This window comes from Strix aluco, chromosome 14, assembly GCF_031877795.1.
Source record: "Strix aluco isolate bStrAlu1 chromosome 14, bStrAlu1.hap1, whole genome shotgun sequence".
Classification (NCBI taxonomy): Eukaryota; Metazoa; Chordata; class Aves; order Strigiformes; family Strigidae; genus Strix; species Strix aluco.
In genome coordinates, this window is record NC_133944.1 from 13,760,001 (window position 1) to 13,782,500 (window position 22,500).

The following is a 22,500-nucleotide window of genomic DNA, read 5'->3' on the forward strand; positions in this document are numbered from 1 at the left end:
AAGTCAATCCAAGAACTGATCGCATTTGCACGTACAACCTGTCTTACCTGCTGCAGCCAGAGCAGTGAAGTCTAGTAGTCTGTGCACATGTCTAGGGAGTGGGAACAGACATCAACACACTCCGTGGCCCAGGAGAAATCCTTTAACCTCTTTGCCTCAGTTTCCCCATCTGCAAAACAGGGTAAAAACGAGAGCTGAGTAAACAGTATAAAACACTGGAATTCAAAGTAAAATTTTGAGTTAACAGGATTAGGAACTCCTTTCTGTTTTTGTCTGTCTGCAAAATTTGGAGCATATGTGCTGTACCAATATTAGCATGTCTTCACAGTCAACATCTAGAATGAATGCTTAAATATTCATTGACTTCAAATTTCAAATTGAAGTTTGAATTTGACATTCATTCTGTAGATGTAACAGCATCAACCATTAATCAGGGAATAGAAGTAATACCACTCAATTTATATAATCTACACACTATGGTCAAAATGTGTACTTCTAGATATATAATCTTAAAATTTTAAAGTATTAGCTGCTTAAGTAGATCATGTGGTATGTCCCCTCTCTCTTCTAACTGGCTGATTTATGTAACTGAGCAACCAAACAAAAATTCTGAGATGCATGTTCAGTTGTAACGTTCACAATTTACATTGTGTATTGAATCAAGTAAATACGTAACTCATGCAATCAGAGAACAGAAGAAATAACATGATTTAGGTAACCAGCTATGACTATAAATTTATAAATAATCTAAACAAAAAACTCCACAAATAAAGATTTTTTAAAATGTATTATTCACTGAAGAATTCTGCAAGTAACCACTGAATAAATACTTTTCATATTCACAAGAAAATAAAAACTCCAAAATGTACCTAAGGAGTTGCTATGAATTGTTTGTTCAGATCTACCTACCCAGTGATTCTTCCCTTGCCCCCCCTTACATTACACCTATATAAATGGAAATCTGAATTTTACAGTTTCTAATGCACTCTCTTTGTGGATTAGTTCGTTTTTAGGCAAGTTACAGGGGTATCTAATGCAAACATTTACAATACTAAAAAGAAAGAAAAAAAAAATAGTTACCAAAACCATTATTAGAGCATTTCAACCCCGATCAATGCTTACATCCTCTCAGTTATGTCCTTCTGGTCTCTTTTCCAGCCCTTTTTTTCAAATACATACGTAATTTCCCCCAGGTGAGCAGATGCCATTCACCAACATGATGACAGTCACTAAGTGCACTTCTTTTCTATGGTTGCTTGAGTTGCTCAAAAATTTTGCACTTACCAAATCATGGCCTGTTTTTTCTCAACTTAGTTGTTTTTTTGGTTGCTGTTCAGTGATTAGAAATCTTAATCTTTAGAGTAATTCATTATGGTAAAGAATGAGAAAAGAAAGGAGGAAATACAGTTTAAATGAGCTTGTGTCTTCTGGTTAAGCTCAAAGAAACTCAAACTTTGGAAATGCAGTTTCCAGGTAAAGATGAAAGATCCTGTGTTACGTCTCTGTAAACTAGAAAACAAATGACATTTAACAAGTTGCCCTATCTCAGAGAGAAACAGAGTGGATGAATCTGGCCAGTCCACTTGCACTTTTCTTTCTGAAATCACTACTAAAGTTTGAGAGGGGTTATTTTTAAAGCAGCTCTTAGAGTGTTCCAGCTCACTACTGTCAGCTTTAGATCTCCAGTGTAATTTGATTTATAATTACATTTTAAAAACTAGCATTAAAATAACATTAGAGGGGTCATAATCTGAACTTTTTAATAGTTGGGCACGTAGCATACATTTAGAAATGGATCTCCAACAGGATTCATCTGGAACATATTCTGACCAGAATTCCTTCCTTCAACCATTTCAGTACTCTGCTGAAGCTGGTGTGCCAAGAAGCCATTGTGCAGCCCTATATTTCAGTGCTGTTTCAAATGTAAATGGATTGAAATAAACTGCCGGACATTTGTTAGTCAAAGTCTTTTCTTGCATGATAGTCAGGCCCATGTTTGTAAACACTGATGGGTGAGAAAGTGCCAGAGAATCTGGAATTAGTCCTCTGCACTGAAAAGATGCACATTACATCCCTAGCAAAATCCAATTGACTCCATGGCTCCTGAACTTTGGAGCAGCTTTAATTTTCTTAGCCTCCATGGCACAGATTGATTTAAGGGCATTGACTTCTAGGAACTACTCAAATTGGTCAAGTTATGTTTGTGCCAGCCAAAATGCGTGTACAGTGAAAAAGCAGTGGTCCCAACAACTGTTAATACATGGGTGTCACCTGTCCTCCCAGCTGTGCAAACAACTCAAACTGGCATTCAGTGAACTTCACAACATTGTGCCAGTAGCTGCAAGCCTGGCACCCCCTGACGCAAGATGGGGTTCAGATGGGACACAGGCTCATTGCAAAATTTCCCTTGCTCTCTAAGTCCAACCTGATAAGAAAACTTCTCAACTAATCAGTTCCACACTGGTGCCTGACTACAACTTCAGAAGCAAAAGACAGGGAATTCAGTTTCTGAATGCTAGTGCTAAAGTAAATGATCTAGTTAAAAAAAAAAAAAAAAAAAAGAGGCTGTGCCTTAAAACCAAGTTTGAAATTTTATAGGCTTTTACTCCATAATTTGTACTTGAGCCTTCTGTTATTTTTAAACAAATCTAATTTCTTACAGCTGTGAAATTTACATTTTAAGAGTGTCTAGTGGCCATGTGCATTAATTACTTTATTGTAATATTTTAATGAGTTTGGGGTTCAACTCTGAAAGAATCCTGCTGAATCCTTGTTTCCCCACAGAATTACACTAGAACCTGATTCAGTCACAACTTCACACACCCCAATCCAAATCCTGATGGGCTTGCACAATATTTTCAGTTGTCTTATAAAGCCCCTGAACTTTAAAACTGGCTCCAAACTAGCACTACCCTGAGTCAGGAGCAGAGCTAGGCTTTGAGAAAGTTTGTATTTAGAGCTGAACTTGCTGGTTGAGCCTGATGTCAATGGAAACAGGTAGCAAAATGCAAAATTCAGCTGTGACAGCTAACATTTTGACCCATCTTGTTCTTAATGACACTTATGCAATGATGCAAATGCTTCCATCTTAGTATATATGACACAAAAACGTTTAGGGCTAAAAGATTAACCCTCCAAAGAGTACCTAAATTCACCAGGGAAGACTGGAAACGCACTACTGGAAGATTTCCACTTTGTGCAAAAACAGTTGAAAAGCATTACAGTATCCATACTTCTGCCACAGTATTTCTTTTATGAATTTTGGTGGTTTGTGTCATACTAAATTATTCCTTCTTCATCTGTGAGTGTGCATAAGTAGTGGTGGGAGATAAGTAAAATGATACTGTTTTTTCAGGCGGTTTTCAGCCAGAACTTAACATCTGTGCTTGCAGTGTTTCAGGTGTAACTACTCATCTCAGGGATTGAGACAGAAACCTTCAGACCACTGAGGATCTCCACAATTTGAACTGATGAACCTTCTTACAGCATCTAAATGCACTTCAGTTGTCTATCTATAAGCTAAAGATGCAAATACATAACACACTGAACAACAGGTTCAAGTACAAACACAGGTTAACGCAGGAAAAGTGGGACTGACTGTTTTAGTTGACTGTAATAGCAAGAGGTTCATCAGTTGGCAAGTGCAACCACACACACTGCATCTACAGAGTCGCGCTTGGAAATCTGACCATTTATGTCCACAACTCTCACCTCTCTTTGCTAGTGCAAATGCAGAATTGTAACTTCAATGAACTACCCAGCTTTTAAAAAAGCATGGTTTTAAACCACTTACAGTAAGAGCAACAGTTATTATTCAGTACATGCTTTTTATCAGATTGAAGATAAACTTTATTATAACTGGTGGAGATGGTATCAAAGATTTGTGGTCTATGAGAATTCTGTAATGAGAAATGGTAATCTGTCTTGGGGCAAACAATATTGTTCTGTTTACTATGCAATTAACAATATTAAGTCAAGATTCTATAACTGATAGATGAAAATAGGGGTGGTAGAAAGAAACTGGAAGCACTGGAAACTTTCACAGGACAATTATCTGAGGACTACAAATAATTTATGGTGCTTTAGCCTGACATTCTCTGTCATCCTCACAAAAATGTTCCTCACTGCTCCAGAGGTGTTCACTGTAAAAGTATCTAGATTGTAAGCAGTTTGGGGCAAAGCCAGAATCATTCCTTGTCACAGGTACTGAGCGTACAGAATAGTGCAGTTTCATTTTCAGAAAAAAAGCAATAAAATCACAAAAAAAAGACCCCCAAAATAGTTTTACTTTGGAAAAGGTATGATCATGAACCAACAAGAATGACAGAAAGAGAAGTGAGACCTCATCTCTGATTCCTGGCATATTTGGTGTAAAATAAAGACAGAGCATCTCCCTTGAGTTTTAATTTCTTCTTTAATTTTATAGACTGAGTCCCATACCTTTGTGTGACTGAAACCCTGTACCTCTTGTTTACTCTTAGATCAGCCTTAAGCAACCACCATATGGAGCTGTGAACACCACAGACGTAGCAGAAATGGTCCTTAACTAACGGTCAGACTAAATTGTATTGGGAGTCAAGTGGGGCCACTTTCAAATGGCTGGTTAAGACAAGGGCTGACCTATAATGGAGCTTCTCTGTAAAACAATACATTTTTCACTTTACATTATAAAGTACAGAATTGTAAGTATGATTGACCACAGAAGTCTCACTGCCTTTTTCTAGTCTGTTCCTTAGCTGTACACATGCAGCCCAGCCCTTTTGGCTCTGGTTCTGCAGCAGTAATAATTTTGAGGTTACCTCAATGGGAACTCGGGCAGAGCTACAGCGCAGTGCTTTCGTAGCAAACAAACAAGACCTATAAAGTGCTAGGGTCTTTCTTGCTAAATGGATCTTAAAAAAAATAAATCAAATGATCACATTCTTAAACTAGCCAATTCCATTTGTAGCTCTCTGGAAATGCGATGCTCCACAGAGAGCTCCATTGCACCCAGCAGGCAAAAGCCACATTTAAGACAGCATGACGCACCAGCACTCTGGCAACCGGGATGCTACAAGGAAGTGACTGCTTCTGGCAGCCTCACAGCCCCTCTCCTGCACCTCTTGCTCTTAAGGATCGGTGCCTTAAATTCCCATGTACCGCTGAATAATAACGTCTGGCTGATCCAGAAGATTAGCAGCTTATTCCACCTTTGTTCTCTATCTTCTTTTAAGATGAGCAATGAATGACACCACAGCAGGCATAACCCTCCAGCACAAAAGCTAACAAAATTGTAGGATGTTTTAAGGAATGATGTAAAACTTAACAGAGAGTTTTAGAAGGGTATTCCTACACAGAATCTCTATATAAAACCCAATGCTACATGGAAGAGCTCTCAAAATCTCCTTCCTTTCCTTAACACTACAAACACAAAATCAGCATCTTCAAGAGTGACCTCTTTAAAACTGACAAAAATACAAGCAGTTTTAATAAAGTATGCAGTAAATTTAGGGGTTTCCTTTGTGCAAGATAGCACTGAATGAGAGTTTCACAGCAATAAAACAAACAGATACAGTAAAATTAAATGGGAGGAAGAAAATGATGGGAGTATAAAACTTCATGTTCCTGTACATAATATGCCAGTGATTGGTGGAAGTTACACACAAACTTCTACTTTTTAAAAAATTACTGTTTTGAGGGAAAACACTCAATAATTGGTATCTATAGGGCTTAATTCCTTTTTCTAAGGAGGTCCTGGGTCTGGTCATAGTTCATTGCTATTGTTCAAAATTTACTCCCAGATTAAGAACTTCTCCCACACTAATAAACAGGTATAATAATTTTCTCCAGAGAGCAATTTTTTTTCTTTCAGTAATTAGCCTACTTAAATATTTTAATGGAACTACTGACGTACAATAGCACAAAAGGTCCTCTGACCATAATATAAAGTGAGAGATGAGATTCCTAAAAACTTTTGTATGAAGGAGGTCTAGGATTTACAAAACAGGCAGCTCTAAAACTATTTTTAAAGGTCATAAATTAGGTACTCTCTTAAATGTAATTCAATCATCCACTGTTATAGTAGCTTGATTCTATTAGTTGTCCTATGCGTTTTACAAAACAGAACTCCATTAACATTATTCACTTATAGTTTCCCTCTATAAGTGGATATTCTGCTCAACAGGCTTTAAATAGATTTTTTTTTTCCCCTGAAATTGCTATTAAGCATACTTTTACTGAAAGGGCAAAGTAGGCATAGGATTATGCTTGTACTTCAGGCAAAGGATACATTTTCAGCAATCAGAACCACATTCCTATGAAGTAAAAATACTCTATATAAGCCGATTGTTTCTATCCCTCCTAACCTTGCTCAATAAGGACTCTATTCTGATCTTTTGAGTTACACACAAGTTCTCCAATTTGGCTGAATAAAGGTATCTTGTTGGGCAGCTTGATGAGCATATTCTGTGTCTCAAATTCTGACCTTGGTATGTTCAAGGTGGATCTCAATTATAAGACGTTGCTCAGAAGAGAAAAAATATTTTAATTTTTTTTTAAAAAAAATCAGGATTTATTTTACTTTCTTCAATTAAAGAATGCAGTACAGAACTCCTGCTTTTACATACCTTGCTTTAGTGAACGAGTGAAAATATAAACCTTGATAAAGAGACTACAACGTGTATATAGCCACAAGTTTTTCAGACCAATTTACTTAGCCTGTAGTTATACCTCAGCTTCAGAAACATCTACTATAGATCACTGATCTCTGATTTCATGTTGATTTCACTGTGAATAAATGTGTGCCCTCACCTCTCACAACTTAGATGACTCAATTCTGAACAAGATAGAAAAAAATACACGAGTACATGCAGAGGAGCATAGTGCTGGGCCAAACCACATATCCCATAGCCAATCTCAAAGGATCGTGGTCACCTTGTGATGTAGAGCCGCACGCTGCAATAATCTGACACCCGAACAGACCCTGACCCATTGCAATGGCGTAGCTGCAACAGTGCAATCTGTACATAAAAATGTGTATATCTAAAGCTCCAAATCCTCCTTCAGCTGGTTAACATATTCTATGTTCACGTCTTACTTCTTAAAACAGGACAGATGGCAGAAATCATACACTGTTGTTCTTTTCATTGGCCACGCCAATCCCAGATAATCAAGTCAGTCAGTCACTAGCAGATACTCTTTTCTCAGAGGAAAGGGTGGAATTTCATCTGACCACTGAGCTTCAGCTTGCACTTGAGGTTCTAATTTTCTTCTGGTTCTAGCCCATTTCTGTCTCGCTCTGGCACACACTGCCCTAGTAAGTACATTTATTACCTCAGTAATTCCTATGGGGGCTGTCTTACTTTCACTTTATATCTGGACTCACATAAGCATCTCCCCATTTTACAAGGAAACATTTATTAGTCTCTGATAGGAGTTTCCTGTTCCATCATGCTGAATCCCATTGTCTGTTATTCTTCAAAAGCAGGCTAACAAGTTGCACGCTCCTGGGCGGCTCTTGCTTGTGGTGTATAAGCACTGGCAGTGCACCACAGGCACGGAGAAGGCACATGGGGGACAACCAGGCATTCTGGGTTTTCTTCCAATCCTGTTTGCAAACTCTTGTTTAGCTGGCCACGCACACAGTCATATGGGACCCTTACACTGTGGTAGCATTCACCACATACCAGTGGCACTGGGTGGCCCAGCAATTTCTAGGATGCCCCATTCATGCTCCTTGTTCACACCTTTGGGACCAGTGCAGGAAAGGACTATCAAAGTCTCCTTCACCCAAGGATTCCTCAACTATGAGGCTGATCTTATTACTTTGGGACACTTGAACAGTAGAGGTTAAGCCTATTATATCACAAAAACAGGGATTTCTGCTGTAATTCCTCCAGTTCTCATCTAATTATCTTACTTGAGAACTGCTCATGGGTTTTTTTCCTGGTATTTGTGGGTCATCACTGCATATTCCTGTTTCTCCAGGTCGACCATGCAAAACTCCTTAGTGTAGCAACTGTTTGGTAGAGCTGGTACTGTCAAAAAAACTGTTCAGCCTTCCACAGTGTTACGCAGGAAGCTCTGGCCATGATCCCCCTCAACCGTATCAGTGAGATCTTCAGAGGAGGTAAAAAAGTATAATTGCTCACAAATAAAGTTGCACAGATTTTCCTCACCTGAAGATCTGGCCCCACCCTAGGAGCAAGAAGAAGATTTCAATGCATAGTCTATTTTACTAGAAACCATGCAAAGTCTCTCATCCACATCAGCCTGCTATTTTTTACTTCTATATAAGCAGACAACATTTGTATTCAGCTGCTCACTTATAAATAAAAAACATTTTTACATGGGTGGATTGGAGTGGCCTTCCCCCCGCCCCCCTTTCTGTTCCCGTTATTTTATATATTACACACATGTTCTGTCAGCGAAGCTCACTTTGTTATCTGAAACATCTGTGGTACCCTGCTGTGGAGAAGGCCAACACTGCTGCTGCTGTTGCTGCCTGTCTTTATTAGCCACTGATTTGCTGATGTAGTCCTCCGACAGCGTGCAGTGCTCCGGTTTGCCTCTGTAACGCTGGGGCTGCACGGCAGAAACAATGGGATTCTGTGAACTGGCAGAGAGGTCCTGTCGGTTCACAATATGGCAGTTACCATCTATATGAAGATACAAAACCAAGGTTTCGTATGTGCATTCATGCAAGCACTGATTTTTATATTTCTAAAGAAACATATATGAATTTATCCGTAAACTGAAAAGATAACACCCTTGCGAAGAAGGTACACACTCAAAGTGAAAGGACCTCCTACTTGAGGGTCCCACGAGGTCTGGCTGTTGAGCAGCCATAATATTTCTTTTTTTGGGGACAAGTGAAAAGTTACCTGGATTGATTTCTTTTAGCCTTACTCTCAGGTGCTTTTTTACCGTCATAGTCCTGACATACTGCACAGTCCTATGAAACTCTCTGGGTTCTACTGTTACTATAAAGATTATTACCTATATAAGAAGTATGGACTTCTTATGGAGCCATGAAAAGATTTTAAAAGATCAACTTAAAGATGAAAAATCTGCCTATGTTTCTTAAATAACATTTTTAAAGATGAGATATTCAGGTCATCTGATAGGAAGTGAAGCTATTTTTATGTATTTTATACATTTACTTTCTGCAAACAATAGTACCTTGGTAAAATCAGCTTAACCATTTCCCTTCTGAAAAATCAAAACCATCTTATCTTTATATGGATTTCTTATGCAACATATGACTGAAATACATACTCCATTTAAGAATTTGAGAAATATGATTGTTAAACCACAAAACTTAACAAGAGCATTCAGGGGAAGATGCAAGAACAACTCACAAAAACACTCACATGGACCAGATTTCCAGCTGATGGCATTCCTTTTATGGGTCTACTGTTTTAAGAAACTGCTCTCCAATACAAAGATAAGACAACAAGAAGATAAAGGCACTTCCCTCCCTTAAAAAGAAAAAAAAAAAGAGATCTATTGATGACATAAAAACCTGAGCTGAGTTCTGAGTCCCATAGGTAAAAAAAACCCAGCTTTTTGTAGGTTTACCGGATCTCCCAAGGACTCTGGGCCTGATTCAGAGAATAATTACGGTATGGAAACATCATGTGACTGCTGTCACAGATCTTTTACATGCAAGTCAGTGTGCATGTGTGTCCAATTCAAGACTCAAAATTGAAGACTTATGTGGAGATAATTATAAATGAAAATAAAACACAGCTTTTGAAAAAACACCCCATTTTCTTTATAAAATAATTGATCACCTAGCCCCAGTAGGAAGGTTCAAAAGTTACTATATAATGAAGTGCTAGTAGAAGCAGCTTGCTATATCTTTCAGGAGCCAGACCGTGATGACAAGAAAAAGGAATCAAGAAAATAAATGCCACAAAGTCCTCTCTCCCCTCCTCACCTCCCTTTTGCTTGAAGCACTACCTACCTTCAAATTTGCTTTATTTGTATCACACAGAATTAGTACCCCCAAACCAGCTAAATTCTGTGCAAACACAGGAAGCATCTTTCCATATTTAAAATCTGAATCTCATTTCCCATGCCCTGAAAATAACTGAGATGTGATGGCAGAATATCACTGGTCTCCAAAATAATCTTCGGATTACCCAACTAACAATCTGGTGTACAGTAGAACAAGCTTCAGAACCGTTCTCTGGCCAATTCACCATTTTTACCTGTATTTGACAGGGAACTAATCTGATAGTCACAGGTTGTCCCCCTGCTCCAAGTATGTCCTCAGAGGGAGAAAGGAGATGGCGTACTGTTGCTACTGCTGCCACTTAGTAAAGATTGTTTTAGAGATGGTATTTCAAATCCTCGGGAGGCCAGTGAAGTCACAGATGCTTTCCACTACCAGAGGAGTACAAAGTACCTGAGCAACAGCAAGGATCTGATCTTAAACCTACAAGACTGTTCTTAGTTGGGGGAAAGTGAAAGGAAGGAATAAAATTAATGTATAAGCATAAACAAGTCCAAAACTTGGAAGATGAACTGAAAAGACAATTATCTTTATAAATTTTAAAACTGCAAACAGATTTGTGCAGGACAATTTTCCATCTGTCCAGATCCTTCTGCAGGACATATGCAGAAGATAACTTCAAGTTAGTATATTTCGTTATATGAAGCATTTTCCTAAGATTTTTTTTTTTTTGGGGGGGGGGGGGGGAAATGCAATGCTATGTTGGAATGGTAGTAATTTCTCTTTTACCCTTTGTGTATGTCACCGTCTATTGTTACTCAGTTTTTTAACATTCATCTGAATATTTCATCCATGCAAAAATTAGTCCCAGCATCTTTTTTCTGAATAATGTTTGGCGGTCATTACTTCACAACTGCAAACAATCCTCTATTGCTATTGAGTGCTACAGTCAGGCTCGTTTCATGCTGGAGGTTAGAATCTGATCCTAAGTCCATTAAATCACAGAGTCTTTTTAAAGTTTAATCTTGAGAGGATTTGGGTTGTAAACAAAGGACACTATACATGGGGAAAGAAACAACAGAAAACTATGAACTTATGACTCTAACGCAACCCCTAGTTCAAATTTTGTGTATGATTTAGCAAGAAAATTCTGAGCTTTCAGCAGCAGCACACACGCCCTGGCATGTGGGCAAAGCTAAACTGAGCATTGATGCTCACATCCAAAACACACATATGGATCCCATTTTACTATAGACGTGATTCTTCATGTGCAAAACATGTGTCTGACTGGTTTTCTTTGGCTTTTTAAGATGTGCTTCTTTTTCTTTGGTGGGGGCAGGGAGCAGAGAAGTAAATAAATAATTTGTGTGGTACTTCAATATACATTATCTATGAAGAGAACAGCCTGGGATTCGAGGCCAGGTAAAAAGCCTGTACTTCAGCTGAAAGTATCAATTTCAGCAAACAACCAAATGCCAAGAGTGAGAAACTTAGTCCACTATACAGCTTCTGCAACATGTTAATCTATCCCACTCTGTAATTGCTAGATAGGAAAGGGAAAAAGGGCTCCAGATGCTAATAACTTGGAAGTGGTAATTAGAGGAGTCCACATTACTGCTGCGAGACTCCCATCTTCCCTTGATTACTGGAAAGAAAATTTTGTCCAGTGGGTCTGCTTCTTGCTTCCAAAACATGCAGCACTTCTGTGTTCCTAAGCTCCATCTCCTTCTCACTGAACACATCAACAGGAGCTCGATCTGGCCTGGGAAACTTTTTTACCTTCTCCAACACTGGAGGATGCTGTATTTCCCATAGAAAATGTAGGAAAATATTCACAAGGTTGTAAGGTGACCTAACAGGGAAGTACTACAAGCCCCAACTTTTAGCTATACAAGATCAAAATTGCCTCCCACAGTCCCAGTCTGAGTGTGACAGAGAACAAGAGAGTCTGCTCCCCTCGCTTTAGCGCGTAACAAATATCTTTAAAGGCTCATTGAGCATTTTTAATCTCTGAGACCACAGAGACAAAGTAAGTCTGGAAAGGGTCTGAACGTTGCATGAGAAAGTAAAAGGAAAAATACACTTATCACAAAGAGGGAATGCATTTGTATTATTGTATTGAAATAGCACAAGGCTACAATGACAGGCTATAAATTCTTCTCTTGGACTGTAACCAATATTTTCCATTTCAAGTAACAACAATGTAAGAAAGAGAGACTCAGAATTAATAGAAATTAGGGACATAAATCGGTAGGTACTTAAGTGAAAGAGAACCTCAAATTTGGGTGTTGTTAAAGGACAAAAGGTTAACTAGCCCTTTGAGCGACCCTTGGATCCATTTACACTGCTGACAAACTGACCAAAAAAGTATGCTTAGATTTTGTCAACGATGTCCATCTTTAAAATTCTCAGATTTGTAGCCCAGAATGTTACGGTAAATTCTTGGCAGTGACAAGCATCTTTTTTTTTTTTTATCCCTGAAATTTTATCATCACACATAACACTAAACCTAATCTATGGCTCCAAATAATAATAGCAGCAATAGTAACTACGTTGTTCTGCAGTGATGAGAATTAAGTTACAGAAATTTCTCACTTCTACTTTTTCTGATTTGATATGTCATTTCATTAAACAACCATGAATTATTGAATATTAATAATTTGAAATCAGTGATGCGCCTTAAGATATACATTTACAGTCTATTAGTATTTTTCTTAACCTTTCTGTTGCTGTAAATGGCTATTGAAACATTGGATGCTCATTTAAAAAAAAAAAAAAAAACAAAAAACAACCAAAAACCAACCAACAAACAAGCAAACAAACCAGGACTGAACTGCAAGGAGACTGTTAGCCAGAGCCAATGTGCGTTAGCAAAGCTGGGTCCAGAAGATGAACAATCTCTCCTCCATTTTAAGACCCAATCCTACAGTTGTTTAGTGCATGTAAATCTCCGTGATTTTCTAACAGCTCCATCAAACCTTGGGAGGTAAGCCTTATAACTGAAACTAAAGGTGACAAGTCCTTTTTTTCCCCTATGCAGACTTCTAAAAGAGAAGGACTGTGAATACTGTAAAAAAATAAAATCAATGCAAAGTTATTTAGCACAGGTGTTCCTGTTATTGTGCTACATTTGGAAAGCCCACACATTCAGCGCACCTTCAATTCGCACACCCAGCTGCGTGAGGTGGTGGTCTATTGTTAGTTTACAGGTTTGCAATAAAAAGCATGAAGTAATATTGGCAAGCTCGGGAGCTTTTTTTTTTATTCTTATGATGTCTCCCTGCATCTATTTATCTAGTTCTCCTTGCTTTGTTTCTGCTTTTATATTCAGCATATTCAAAAAAGGGTCAGAGTAGGTTTTAAAGATGTAATGCCACGCTCAAGCCTTTTGAACACTAAGAGAAAACCTCAAAAGGTTCACGCATAAGGGAACAAAGATATAAGGATAGCTTTGAACCTGAGGGGCTCTCTCACTGCAAGCAAGTGCACTGCCAGCATGTCACAGGTGTACACCACATGAGCAAGTGAAAAAATAAAATGCGATTGTGAAGGGGTGTGATGCTGACGGGTCTGAGTCCAGAATGCATTAATCCCAGGGTGAATGTGTGCATCTGTTAGATATTTATGTAGTTCCTACTAGTAGTTTGTACAGATATCTAAGCAGGTGAACGTCAACAGCTTTGAAACCATATGTTAAAGGGAGCCTGTGAGGTGGTATGAGAAGGATATCAGGCATTATGGGTCTGACAAGGGAGGGTGGACACCTACCGATTATAACATTGCCCTGGTTAGTCAGGACTCCTGGGCCCTACATCAGACTCCTGCTGATTTAGCTGCACAACACTGGGGCAAATGACTGAATCTTCCTCTCTGTTTCCCCGTCCTTGATCAACAGATGCTAAATATAACTACAGAATGACAATTTTCTTTCTTCCCTCTCTAATTTCTAGCTTTTGGGGGGGGGAGGGTGGGGGAAGTGGTGGGGTTTTTTTAATTGCAAAGGTTTGTATAAACAATTTTTAGATGCTGACTTTAGTTTGGTCAGAAGACAACGGAGTCAAGATCTCTATCTCCTGCTAGTTACAGGAACATGCTACAGCAGAGGAGAATTAAGTCCTGTTCCTTTGTCTAATTCAAACATTGTTTTATTCTTGTTTTTACACTTTAACTCTGAGTCACTCAGACTCGGGAATGGCATGCATCTCAACTTGGATCATCCCATTTCCCAGGGCAGTCTCCTGACCATCAGACTGTGCACCTGTAAGAACAGTTGAATCCAACATATTTTCAGAAAGAAAAAAATAATCAGCTGTAAGAAAAACAATGCACTTTCCAAAACTGACATTTTGTCTATAATGTTTACTTTCTCTACTAAATATCCTCAGCAAGGAACTGTGAGAATTCATTCATCTTTGAATGAATTTATAAAACATGCTGAGAGGTCTCCGGCTGAAATGTGTGAATTTTTTTATGATTAGCACAGAGAACTAGAAGCCAAAACTTGTCAGTTTACACACCACTTTAACCTAGACCACTCAGTTTCTGCTACCATACATGACTTTTAGGAAATAAAAGAAAAACTGTTTTCACATTAAACGCTGAGTTTCTAAAGGAGGTCTGTTAGGAAAATTTTCCTTCAAATTAAAATTTTCTGTAAAATGAAGAAAACAATCTCTCAAATCCCTTCCACTTCAAATAGCCTAGCAATTACCTTGAACCCTCAACAGTTCAAGTTACTCTCAAAGGTAAGGGAATCAAAAACTAGCTTTGTAGTCCTATAAGATCCTGTTGCTAGAGTAATTCCACCTTTGAAAATCTTGGTGCGACTAAGTGAATTCATCAAGAGCCGCAATTTCATTTTGTCCTTAATGGTTCATATAAATATACAGTGCTGGAGAAATATGCCTTCCTCCCCGTTTTGAAGTATTGTGGCCTCACTGAAGAACATTCCGGGAGGATCCACCCACAGGACACGGGTCTCATAGTTTAGCATTGCCCAGACTCTGCTCCCAAACCAACCCATAGTAAATGCCATGAATTTCAACAGCTCCAGAGACTGCTGCTAAGTGCTTCTGAAAAAAAATCTAATCACACCTTCCCATCCTCTTACATGTCTATCTTTTACAATATCAGAACACACACTCTATAGTAGCCCTTTTCAATTTATTTCCCCCATACTTCCCTTCCCAAGAGGATATTATTCATACCCTACTCCTTCACAATGTAATTAGCTTGTTCCAATCCTTAGAAATGAAACATTCACCCCTTCTTTTGCCCCAACCCTCAAGAACCTCTTGCAAGGGTCCTCTTGTAGCTCATTACCCCACAGGGTGGGGAGAAACACACCATAATTGCTCTACACTTGGTACCAGAGAGAGAATAATCACACTTGCCTTTTATTACTTTGCTTTACTTTAATGAAACACAGTTAATAAAGAAGGCATGTATGTAAAATCGGTGGTTTACCAGAGACTCACCACCTCTGTTGTTTGAGGCCCCCTTCAAGTGCCCTGCAGGACTCCCCTACTCCAGCACCTGGTCTAGCACAGGCAAATCTTGGTCTAGTGCTGCAGTGGCACAGCTCCACGGAAAGGGCAAAGTCACGAATGACATCTCCACTGTGTATTAGAAACTATTAATTGAGATTTTTAATTTTGGGAGATGTGCATTGCATGGCATCTATAAAAGATGCCCCAAACATTCTCAGGAATGCAGCTCAAAGAGTCTGATTAAAATTGAGCAAAATCAGTCTCTCATCCTTCTGTTTAAAAAATGAGAATCATTTATTCAGCTTAATTCAAAGATTAAATATGATTAAAATTTCTATAAGATGTCTAGCTTTTCTGAAATAAACTGCAGTGGCTATCAAAATATTGATAGTCATTGGTAAATTACTTCTGGTGTTTAATCAATGTTATTTTTTTATCATCCAATTTTTTCTTCAAGTCAGCTTCTAACACTAAACTACATTTCATCAAGGTTGGTAAAATGTTTAGAAAGGAACAGATGTCAGAATATGGGGATTGCCAATAACACTGATGGAAGCCAGTAATTTCTTTCCTGTCCAAAGGCAAAAGAATGAAGAATAATCTAGACTGTATACAATAATACAAGATTTACTACAACATTAATGGCTATAAAAAGTAAAAGTATACAAAAGCTATCTCCATTTTTTTCAAGCCATCACTAAGGGCAGTGTTTTTCAATTTGAGACAATTTTTACTGGAAAATGAAAGGTCTGTGTATTCTTAAACCTTTAAATATCCATAAAATACAGATGAAGACACAGGCTAGCGTTAGTTGCTTCCAAATATACTTGTATATTAGTCTATTGTGCAAGTTAATAATTTTGCCAAATCTCAAAAAATGTGGATGCAATCTTTCCTTTAAGAAAGCTGCTCAGCTTGTTATTTACAGATTGTAACATTTACATAAGAGTTTGGTTTAACAAGAGATATAAATATAGATAAAACCCTTAGGACTTCATTCTTTAAACTGCCCTCTAAAAATCTGCCCTACAATTTGCACACTGAATTTTGTGCAGACTATTCTTGGAAGCCTTTTGTGAATTAGGGAGAACTGACTCGAAACAGGGGCTGGTTAATCACAATTTTGCAAATTGTACGTAGCAATCATCCTCACATTGTGAAATTCAGATCTATAAAATGCTGATGTTTTAAAGCTGAAAAATAAATAAGCTAAGTAGGACTACTTTGCTAAGGGAAAAAAAAAAAAAAAAGAGAGTATAAGACCCCTTGCAAAGAAATCCTTAAAATAAAAATAATTAAAATAAGAGAAGTGACATCATAAGTAAAGGGCATCTCCATTCCATATCTCAACTGCAAGCCCACCCTAGAAAAAATGTTACCACCTCACCGTTCTTGCCCCAGTCTCATATCAACACTCACCTGAGTTTACCAGGCAAATTCCTGCACTTCCAAGAACAAACCGGTGGGAGGTTTATTATTTTAGAAGGCTTCTGTATATTTGTCTACAATATGGAAAAGCCCTCCAGTTGAGGAACGACTGCTGAAACTTCACTCTTTCATGTGTCTATTGCTGACTGTCATCTGTGCACCCAATCAAAGCTGCTTTGATTAAATATCAGGACCGTCACTTGAGTATCAACCGCAGCAACATGGATACATGGATACGATACTTTATGATGCATGTTGAATGCAAACACTTGAGAATAATAGCTGGCAACTAAACAGTTTGTGGGAGAAGGAGCAGAATTTATGTGGAAAAGATGATGCCTCAAAGAAGACTTTTTTTGTTCTGCTTTCAAGCTGCGGCTAATGTAACTTCATCAGCATTTAGAACAAAGCTGACTCAAGATTCCTCTTTTCCACACAGGTTTTGCAACTCCTAACATTTATCTGTTGCAAAAAGACCTTGCCGAACTCTCTGTTTTAAGCATATAAGGATATGCTGAAATTCATGCAAAATATTTTCTGTTATCAATGTAATTATAATGACAAGAACTTTCCATTGGGTTTCAGCTATGACGCAGTGCGCGTTGGTCTCCCCCCTGCCATTCCAAGCCCCCTCACTACGGACACAACTCACAAACAGTGGAAACTCTGTTTTTCTGTTGTTGATCCTCCCCAAAGGTCAGGTTTCTTACCTCAAACATTTCAGCAGTTGCTTAGACTGCAGTTCAGGAATTTTGTGTAACATTGCTTCTAAAAAGCAAATATTTATGTTGGTAAATACCATTAAAGTATTACTGTTACACAGGTATTCTCATTAGTAAACTGCCAAATATGAGAAAGAGAACTTTAAACTAAATGGATGGAAACATATATCTGTATGTTAAACAAACTTTACCATGTTACTTTACCATGCTGAGTCAAACATGAAGTCCAGCCATTAATTCTAAAAACATTAATTCCCATAAAAAGAGTTAATAGATTCAGAATTCATGCCTTTGCCACAGAAGGCAAGCAGAGGCAGAAAGCCCTACAAAGGAACAGAGCAAATTGGTATTACCAGGATTTCATAAAAGTAGTGGTCAGGAAAAAAAGAAAAAGGAAAATAAAGGACTCACAGGTACCTTACAGAGGGATGAAATAAGGACATTCCCTTTGAATGGGAAAGGCTTACATTCAGGTATGGGTCTGAATAAGGTAGATCAGGTATTTAGCTTCACACATCATAAGTGAATATCCTGAGCATCAGACTAGGTTACTCTAGTAGAGCACATTCACTCACCCACTCCTATTGGTGCTCACTCTTTTGTTGTCCTTTTTCAATTGGAGCAAACATTTAACCTACAGCTTCATCAGCACAAGTGAATGTCAAAAGGACAGAGTTCAGGAATCTCTCTCAAAATACATATTATTTATTCAAATAGAACAGCTTGATCAATCTTGGCCAATGAAACAGAACTTTTTAATGCCAAAAATTTGTACAGGATGAAAAGAAGACTCTCAGTTCCATCCCACGACTCAGATTGGAACCGAGACCTACAGAGGTAGAGCTGAGCTGCTTCCTTCATTTCCTCTGCTTTTCACCTTGGAGGCCAAGACTGGGTCAGGAAAAGCTTCTCTTTTATTATCTCAAAAATGGCATATTTGTGAAAGCCATAGCAGAGGATGTCTCTTGGGATAAGGGACCATGAGACACTGAAAGCACAGAGGGCCTGCAAGTAGGAAGGAGTCTTCCAGGAACAGGATCTAGATTACACAAAGTTCCCAGAAAAACTTTGGAAGATTCTTGTTTGCTGTTTTGAAGTCAGCCTGTCAGTGAGTCCAGATGTACTAATTCAGACTTTCAAACACACATTTCAATGTGCTCTGAGTTTAAATGTAGGACAGTAAATGAGCCATTCATCATACACAAAATCATCTTAAATATCACCTAAGCCATTTCACTTATTTGAAAAATGCTAGCAGTAGTGAACTTGCTAATACTGTATATTTCAGAGGTAAAACGCCCAAGACTAGATTTTTTTAAAAATTTAACATAATGAAGCAAAAAAAGTAATTCATTCCATGTTTGTTAAATCTAGTTATGTTGGTAATTAGGCAAATGCTTCATATCTATGTTTTTGTTACCTTCCTATTTCTACTGAAGGATTACATTCTGCCTACTTTTATTCATGATCTGAGAGCATCCTATTTTCTATTTGTTATTGAGTTTTAGGCAAAGATGTTTCAGAAACATAAAATTAATATGGATTCAAAGTTCACTGCACTTTAGAAAACATAGTTATGTATCTAAGAACCCAAACAGGACTCCAGCACTGGGTGATTCATAGTCCCAATGCATTGGGATCTTCATCAGCTCTCAGCGTTGCCTCCAAAATAGCAGCCGTCAGTGCAGGTAGGCCACAGTGCAGGTACTGAAAGTACAGCTGCTCTGCAGTAATTGATTCTGTATGTTGACCCAGACATTAGGATGTTTACTGTCTGCATATGACTCCTTCACTTCATGGAAAGCTGTACAAAACTAAAACAGCTCACGATATGTCAGCCTTTTGATGAATACATCAAGCACTGTCTTCTAACATTTCTTTACTGCTTGAGAAGATTTGACCTTGTGGCTCTAACAAATCACAGAAACTGCCTGGACAACATAAGCTGACACTACTTCACACAAGTCCAGAGGCTCTCAGGGCAACATGAGGCATCCACTTGAGAAAACTGTAATCTGTTGCTTTAGGAGCAGAGTAGAATGTTACTTTAAAGACCACTAGTATTTTATTATTTCTACTTAAGAGAAGTACTTTGGAATTACTGAAGTTGTCTGCTCAAAGCCAAACTCTTGCCAGATACTGCTGCCCACAGTCCAGTCCAAGAGCAGCAGAGCTTCCTGATGCTGCCTCTGAAGGTGAAGGGATACAGTCTCCAACTCCATGAGACAGAGAGGCTGAAATACTACTTACTAAAACCAAAATAGTTAAATCCTCAGAAAAAAACCATAAAATCTACAAATCAGTGTCAGGGTATTTTAAAATGTCCCATAATTACCATAAGGGAAAAGGCTTGAAAATGTGTCTCTTCAAAGACATTTGTAAATATTTCTTTGGCTACCTCCACACGGGTGGGAGATCCTGCCCTTAAAATTGTAGAATACTATAAGATGACCCATAGGGACGAGGCCATATCAAGCCATGTTGAAGAGTATAATGGAAGTAAACTTCAATTTAGAAGGCTAAGAATAATACCTGCTCACAAAACCAATGAATACTATCATACATGACCATGGGCTTCAAACTTTGAAAAGGTTTAACATTTTAAAATAATATACAGAGAAGTGTAATGAGACTAACCAAATCTGTTTTCTTCACTGTGCTTCCCATGGCCCAGTATCTCTTGCATCACTGCATTTGAATGTTTGAAGCTATCTACTGCCTTGAACGCGTGGAGCTGTTCTACACCAACTACAGCTGTGAGTGCTAACTCGGGTGCTTTTAAACTTGTTTGGAGTAACTTCCCCTGTTTACCAATATTTTAGGAAGTTTAAGTCTATATTATCCATGGCTAGAAATATACAACACTAAATGTGTGCTGCGTAAGAAAATCTGAGTAGACATTCACAATTTACTTAGTCCCCTCTGAGGGGAATGAGAAAGATGCACAGTACTTTCATTATCTGTCCCTAAGTGTTTTTTGTCAAATTTTGACTCTGCCACCATTCTTCAGTGACAGACATTAGGTATGACATTTTTTGACACAATGTCAATAATGACATCAGTAATATTTGACACAAGGCACATTGGGGTTATTTGACACAGACAGTTGGATAGCTCAGGGCACTGGAGATCCAATGCATAAAGAGTTTTACCTCCAAGTCACCAGTGAATATCTAACCCAATGTTTTCTAACTGTTACCAACTGATGCCTCCTCAGAGTCTTATACAGAAGGAGTTTGGGTGTATTGAACAGATGTCCAGAAAACAAAAATCAGCACAATAAATTACATTAATCTGTGCCCTATGTTGAAACACCATGGAATGAATAGCCAGTGATAAAGCTATTCTTCTACTGCTATCTGCAATTCCTCTTAAAAATTGTTGAATCCCAAAGGAGACACAGGAGGATCAAATGAGTCAGAGAGCACTACAGCTCCAGTCTCCTGAATAAGATTTCTGTCTCAACAGCTTTCAGTCCCATGGCTTTCATTAACAGTTAAACATACTTATGGGAAAATACAAATGTGAAATGTTACTTTCAATGATGTGTTTTCAAAATATTTCACAATTGGCTAATATACAGGACTCAGAAATGCTGAACAGAAACAAAATGAATTACGTATATGATCACTCTAGAATTTCCTAGAGTGCCACAGTCCTGATTAAACAAAGCACTTCTACCTATATCCAATAAAGCACTCATCTAAGAGCAGAGTCTTGCAATATCTATTAGGCACCTGGCTGAGCTCCCAAATCCTGCATTCAGCCCCAAGATCCATTACACAAACCCTGGAAGCTCTGGACAGGACATGAGCAGGAAGAGGTGTTAGTCCTGGGTACATATGAATCTACTTGCCCTACAAGGACAGTCACCTGCGTAAGATACCTAGGTGCTCAGAAAATTTTATATTACTAAGCATTGCACCTGAAGATTTAGAAATCTAAATTCTACTGAGTCTTTGTATAGTATATGAATTCTCTTTTGGAGCTGACATTTTACATTTTTGTCTTATTTTAAGGTTATGCTTACATTCAAACACCATCAGCAACTGCAACTTCACAGGAGCAGGGCTTCTTTAATTTTTTTTAAAAGTTCTGAGCTAAGTGCCTTACTTATAGACTTTTTTTTTTTAATAAATGCAAATACCAAATCAGAGTTAATCCATGTGCAAAATGTGCTCCTTTTTCCTATTTCATATTAATTTTGAAAAGTTAATCCACATTAGCCTGTTTATCACAGGAAGTCATCAGTATGACCATGTTTTGACTGGAGAATGGTGTTCAATCAATATCTAGAACCATCAGTTGAGCTACCTTCAGATTCCCTGGAATACTTTTTCTTAAATTTATTTTAAATTATACTATTCTAACTCTCAGACAGACTCGTCCATTGTTCTTCAAAGTGTGGTTTCCCTTAAAAAAAAAAAAAAAAAAAAGCCATCCTGACTGGGAATCAAAATACATGAAGCATATTCACTGTCCCTTAAGAAATTATCCCACGATGTTATGTATCAGAAAAAGAGGCAAAGCACATTTTGTTCACCATGTGTTTGGACACCCTGTCATATTGCAACTTCTCAAACAAGTTACGTTTTTTAAAAAGGATAAGAACAATATGTATTTTACTGCAACAAAAAGCATTTCTGGAGAAAACTGTTGGGTTGAACTGATAAGGAAGCTAAGCAGTACACCACTCCCACAAAGTAAGGATAATAAACTTGCATAAGACTTCACAGAAACTGTGCCACAAGGCATTTCCACCTCTCTCTCAAAGCCAGAAGGGATATACTTTCCACACACGGGCATAAAAATCTGGCATTTTCCCAACCAACCTCTGTCCCACAAGGCCAGAGCAAGTAGTCCTCTGCTGATCCACAATTCTCACTAGTCCCCTATACAAAGCACAAAAATGTTGAACAGTAAT

General features: G+C 38.1%; 1 protein-coding gene across 8 annotated transcripts in view; it reads right to left on the reverse strand.

Annotated features, from left to right (window-relative positions):
• The window catches only part of ZNF536 (zinc finger protein 536), a 352,727-nt gene that overhangs the window by 249,324 nt on the left and 80,903 nt on the right, over positions 1 to 22,500 (reverse strand). For all 8 annotated transcript variants that reach the window (XM_074839495.1, XM_074839491.1, XM_074839492.1 and 5 more), the window contains one exon: positions 48 to 169. The gene's annotated coding sequence lies outside the window, so the exon portion shown is untranslated. The remainder of the gene's footprint in view (positions 1 to 47; positions 170 to 22,500) is intronic.